This window comes from Poecilia latipinna, unplaced genomic scaffold, assembly GCF_001443285.1.
Source record: "Poecilia latipinna isolate Pla-1442-1.1 unplaced genomic scaffold, P_latipinna-1.0 Scaffold709, whole genome shotgun sequence".
NCBI classification, from domain to species: Eukaryota; Metazoa; Chordata; class Actinopteri; order Cyprinodontiformes; family Poeciliidae; genus Poecilia; species Poecilia latipinna.
Genome location: NW_015113325.1, coordinates 128,808 through 135,105, shown reverse-complemented (window position 1 = coordinate 135,105; position 6,298 = coordinate 128,808). Strand labels below are relative to the sequence as shown.

At 40.7% G+C, this 6,298-nt stretch overlaps 1 long non-coding RNA gene across 1 annotated transcript in view; it reads left to right on the top strand.

Annotated features, from left to right (window-relative positions):
• Positions 1 to 2,674: 2,674 nt before the first annotated feature.
• Positions 2,675 to 6,298, top strand: part of LOC106955148 (uncharacterized) — an 8,782-nt gene continuing 5,158 nt past the window's right edge. The window contains exons 1-2 of the long non-coding RNA XR_001426513.1: positions 2,675 to 3,218; positions 5,033 to 5,167. This is a non-coding gene — a long non-coding RNA (uncharacterized LOC106955148). The remainder of the gene's footprint in view (positions 3,219 to 5,032; positions 5,168 to 6,298) is intronic.

Sequence of the window (6,298 nt, the reverse complement as noted above, 5' to 3'; positions counted from 1 at the left end):
CAAAAAGTTGTGGGCTTCCCAGTCAGACAGCCCAGAGATTTTAGCTTCTTCACTCACCCTCTGTGTGTATATAGACCTGTTGGAGGCTGCAGCGCCTCAGGGGAATAACCAGCCTTTAACTCGCTGCTGCAGACATCCTGACAGCTCGTCTCTGGACAATGTTTCACATCAAGCTGACTGAGCTGCTGCTGCAGATTTTAGTCAGGAGGGTGAGAGCAGAAAGACATTGGGAACGCGTGTAACTGACTTATTAGTAAAACATTAGACCGCCGAGGCCCTGACTGAATTTGACCTTCCTCAGTCTCCATGGTGGTTGCCCTGGTTGTAGGATGCTTACAGCTTCATTGGCGAGGATTTGGACCCAAACCCGGCGAAGCTAAGACCTTCATCCGATCAATTAACTTTGAATCATCTTTTATAAATATGATAGATCCCCACCTATTTACAGATTTCATTGGCACTGATTGGTTGCAGAGATAAGAGCCTTCCTCCAAAGACCTTAGCTTCTGTCGTAGAGATAATACAGTTTCCACTCTGCATATTAATGCAAACTGAAGTATGTTTGGTGTTTAAACTGCAGTTATTAGCATTTTAGAGCTGGTCTCGTGTATTTGTGGGGGATTGAGGTCAGCAACCACCATGAATACGACTTCCTATGATTTCCTCAATGGTGGGCACAGCTAACTAAAAAGCTAGCTATGCTAACCCTAAAGCACTAATCATAAGCATTAGTTTTGCTAATGCTAGAGCGCTACATCAACATGGAGTTTAGTTGAAGCTAATGCTAAAGCGCTAACGTCAATTCAAAATATAAAGATTACAACCCTTCAGCACCAATTTAATTTTGACGTAAATTACATGTTCTATAATTCCCTAAGATATTTACATTTACCTCTCGTTCTCTGCTGTCAGTGATTTATTTTGTTCCCGTACGTTTCCTGTTTTAAATAAAGTTATTGGGAATAAAAGAGAGAATGTGAAAGGAAACAGAACTGCAGCCTAAAGAGACTTCAAAATAAGAGCATGAATATAAACGTCAAGCTACTTGAAGAATTCTTAACAGGAGAAACTAAAACTTCAAGCCAAACTTTATTCAACTGAAAGTTGAATTAGCGCTTTATAATTTAGTCCAGAAATGTTAATTTAGGAAAAGATGAGTGAACTAAATATTTTCAGAATTAGTAACAACACTAAATAAAATAACAGCTCAGTTGCTAGCGCCCCCCAGTGGATTGGCTTATTAGATGTTTGAATATATCTCAGTTGTTTAGAGGTGAGAGGATGATAGAAGGGAATATTTAATTTGGAGATTTCCCCTTCAGATTGCTTTCAGAGCCATTGTTTTCTCCCAGTGATGTTTAACGTGGGGAGCAGAAAACGGTGTTAATGTTGAACTGCAGTCGGTGTTTAACGTGTTGGAGGCCGTGGACCTTCCTGAGCTGCAGCAGCTGCCCTCTGCGACCCCATCACTGTTTGCGGTTTATTAACCTCCTTCTTGTTTACAGACTCCAACAAATTGCTGGAAACACTCGGGGGAAGCGCTGCTCTCAGGTCAGCGCCTGTTTGCTGGTTTCTCTCTGTTAGCGCTGCTTATCCTCCCCTGCAGCTCCGCTTTCACTCCACTCTTCACAGACATTAATGTTACATTAAATTTGGGGCTTTTAATGATTTATTTGAGCCATTTTTTACCAGCATGGGATGATTATGCTGCAAAGAAACAGCAATGATTAAAAAAAAAAAAGTTTAGCGCAATTTATGAAGTATTTTCTCTAATTCACACAGGAGGAAAATTGTGCATAAAAGGTCAAAAATATAAATACATTTATTTCTTGGAGAAGCAATTTCACAGTTTATTTACACAAAATGTGTACGACATTTCATTAACCTTTTAGACAGGATTGATGCATGTACCACTTTGTAGCAAAAAAGTTAATTTCCAGCTTCAGGCCCCGACATTTTATTGGTAATCAAGATTTAACAGATTATGAACTGGTGAAAAACCAGTAAAATAAACAGTTCAGATCTCACTGCAACCAGTCAAACCACAACCCAACAGACGGCCCATGAAAACATGTCTCTGCCTTCATCGATGAGTCAAATCTGTTTATTTATTAGCCGTATTTCTGCCAAATGTTCGAACATTTTATAACTATTACAAGTTATAGTCTCACTTGGCAAACTACTCCAGAGGCAGTTTTATTGAGAGCTTTCCTCCATTTTGAGGAGCCACGCTGAGCTCTGGTGGGCTTTACGCCCTCTGGTGACGTTAGGTTCACCAAGTGGGATGGTAATGACCCCTGACCCCAGACTGGTCCTTCAGAGTCCAGTTGGCTGGTGGCTGCCTCCTGGTTGGCCTTGTCTGACCTTCTGCAGCCAAGCGACCGGTAAAACTTATTGTTGTGAAAGTTTGTAAACATTGACATGAACACAAGAAAGTTAAAAATGTTCGACTTGCTGCTGTGGTTATCAGGTTCTGTGTGTTGGGATCAACCTAATTGGTGGAAAACTGTAGCTTTTCACCCTCGTGTTGCTCCCAGTGTCTGAACCCCATTAGCCTCAGGGCCCCTCTGGCCCCTCTGGCCCCCGTCTCTGGTTGTTTGACAAATAATACTGCAGAGATTCACTGACTTTGTAAAGTAACTACTGCTGTAGCTCAGCACTTTATGTTGTCATCTGTTAAATCGTCTGTTTTAATTCCAACAAAATCACTAATGTTTGTCCTCACCTGTCAGTGATCCTAATTTCATGCCTGATTTAAAGGTGTGTAATCACGTTGCGGTAAAACTAATTACATGCTGTTCACAGTGACTTTGAGTCGTGCATAATTGAGCCTCAGGAAACGAGCAGCTTGCATTGAATCCATGAGGCGAGTCGAATAATTCTCATTTACTTTGCACTTTTGCTTCGTCACGTTCTGTTGAACCGGGGAGACGTTAGACGGCGTGTTTTTGTTCATGTTCTCAGTCTCTGACCAGCCTGATGAGTCCATCACACCGCGCCTGGATCTGGAATATTCTGAAGAAACTGTAATTATTACTGACAGATTACTCTTCTCAGTGATGAAGCATGAACAGCTCTCATTACAGAGCTGTATTCAACACACCACTGCTCAGAGTAAAACAGCGAATGCATGATGCTGCTACCTTACATGCTAACTATGCTAACAGCTCGGACACATAAGCGATCAACTGAAAATATAAACCATTTCTGTCAACAAAGTAAGTAGTATGCTATATATATATATGTGTGTGTGTGTGTGTGTGAAATAAACATCAACTTGCAGGCTGTGATCTGCCTAAAGAAAAGCTGCAAACGATCTACAGCGCATCGCCAACAGGAAGTGCAAGTACCGCACCTTCCAGTTTCCAGCTTTTCAAAATTAAACTGAATAAACAACGTAAAATACACTAAAAGACTGTCAGACTGAACAATCAGTGGTGTTTGAGGAGCCAGAATAAAACCTGGTATAGTCCTCAGTCCTTAGCAAATGCATATTGATGCTAGCCTAAGTATGCCACATTTCCATAAACACAAAATATGAGCTATTTCTGCCAATAAACTTAGTTGGACAATGTAGATATAAGCTGCTACATGTGCAATAATCAATTTTACAAACTTACCAGCCACCTAAAAAAAGCTGCAAACAATCGTGGAAGCTAACATCGCTAACAGGAAGTACGAACTCCACAACTCCGGATTTTCAAAATTAAACTGAATGAACACCGTAAAATACACTAAAAATAGTGTCACACTGAACTAACAAAGCCAGTAGAGGAGTCAGAACTCGAACCTGCAACTGTCTTTATAGCCTTGAGATAAATTTACAAAGAAAAGCTGCCGGCAAAATATGAACCTCGCAGAAAGTTTGTATTTTAATATTTAAGCACTGAAGCACTTCTATTCTGATTGCTTCACTTTATAGTTATTCCTCATTTTAGTTTCCTATGTTTGCCACAGTACAAACAGAACAAAAGAAAGAGGAGAAATCGACAAGATGCTCTACGTAGCATAATGTTAATATTTGCAGCAGTGAAATTTTCCTCTGAAAAAGTGAGTTGAATCTGTGAAGCTCTTGAGAAAAACCTGCCGTTTTGGGAATCCTGCGGCTTCAGGAATAATTTACAGCGGAAACGTTGTTCAAAGCTTAAACAGCTCACAGAGAAATACTGATTTTCCAGCTGAAGTGGCTTTTTGACGCATTTTAGTTATTTTCAGTTTATTCTTATTAAACTGTGGAAAACTGCAGCTTTGAGCTGTTTGTAACAGTTTTCATGACTCAGGCTGCGGCCAGATTCCTCCAGATGATCAAATATGGCCAATAATGAGTCGGCATTTTATTTTTAGGATTCAAAATAAAGATAAACATCAAAGAGAATGGATATAAATAAACAGATGCCACACTAATGTCGAAGCTTTACAAATATATTACAGGTTCATGTAGTGTAGGGTCATTCTTTGAGGAAATTCAATGGAAATATTGCAGTTTTTTTTAATTGTTTTAAAAAAAAATTGTTATTAGATCTGTATTTAAAAACGATAACTGGCTCCATTTAGCATTTAGCCAAATTATTAAGAACTATTGTGAAGATTAAATGAAAGTGTCCCAAGAATAAACCCTTGAGGAACTCCACAATCCATATTCACCAATTCAATTCAAATTTAAATAAAAAATGTTATTGATCCGAAATTAAAATTAAATGTCAGTGTGTATCAGATTATTATCGGCAGGAAAGATCTCCTGTAGCAGTCTGTGTTGCAGTGAATCAGAAGAAGCCTCTGACTAAAGACACTCACTGAAACAAAAGTAATTTTTATTTTGTTAAATCAGATCTGAACTAGTTTAGCAGAAACTATTTTGTGTCCGAAGCCTCCTTCAGATCGACTCAAACCAAAACAGGAGTTTTAGCTGCATCGCCATTAGCATCCATTTAGCTTAACGCTTCTCCAACGCCGTCTCAGAACTGTGCTGCACTCCAAAGAAACAACATGTGTGAAATTCTGTTTAGTAAATTTACTCTTCATTGCTTTCCAGTCAGGATTTAGAGTCCAGCTGCCAGCGCCGGTCTGCAGTCGCTGAAACAGGCCTTTAAATTAACTGCGCAGAAACGTTCAGAATGCTAACCAGATGCTCAGCGTTCGCTAACCATAAAGAGCAGCTGGAAACAAGGTAAGAATGGTTGAACAGCAGATGCATAATTCCTCAGGGAGCTGTTAGAGTCTTCAAGTGCTCTCCATTTAATATGTTGTCATATATATTAATTACCCCCTACCCATAATGCCCTGACCCCCCGTGCCCCAGCGGCTCATTGATAGCGTCGGGCTGTTAGCGGTGCGATCCGGCTGAGTGGCGGCGGTGTGAGGAGGTTAACGCAGATCCACAGGCTGTGCATTAATCACTGAAAGGTCAGGCGGGGAAAGGCCGCCGCAGCAAATTAGTTCATGTGATCTGAATGCACACGAACCGCGGAAAGGTAAAGCAAAATCAATGGATCAGACGACGACTGCCTGCATTCATCAGGCTGCTCAGGCAGACGTGACCAGCGGAGGATTGTTATGTCGACTGAACTCAATCGACAGCTGTCGTTAAATGAATTAATCATTTCCTGAGGATGAAACCGAAGCGTTTCTGGTTCTGAAGGGAACCAGCCTGCAGACTCTGGACAAGTCCTCATTTTACCGTGGATGGAAAACGATAATGAAACAGCTGGAGGATAACACCTCTGGGCTGAAACGTCTCCACAACAATCAGCAGACACAAATGGAAACATTCACTTTGACAGGATGAGATCTTACAGGAAAACCATCACACTTCCATGAACAAGCTAGCATCGCTTTATGGGCTCCAGAAAACAGGATCTTCACACTTTTTAACCAAAATCATCCTTAGAAAATCAGACTTCACCACCTCAGTTCTGCTTCTCTTGATCTCCTTTCAGGATGAGCTAATTTAGGGTTCTGTCGCTTTTATGCAAATGAACTGCTGCAGGCCACGCCCCCTACATCAGTGTTCATACTTTATGAAGCAATGAGGAAAAAGAACAGTTAATGGGCTCTTTGTACCTATGGTGTTGACGTCACATCTCCAGGAGCTAATGCGGCTCATTTGTTTCCGCTTTGAGTTACTATGACTGCTAGAAAAGACTAAGTCCTATTTTTGATGCAAAAATTTAATTAATTTCCAAGCGATCCTGAATTAAGAAGATGGTGGCTTGGAAATATCTGTCGCTACCAGTTGAAGCTAAAGCTGCACAGCAAAGTTTGCAGCCTTCACTTCACTCCGGATCAGCCTAAAAATACC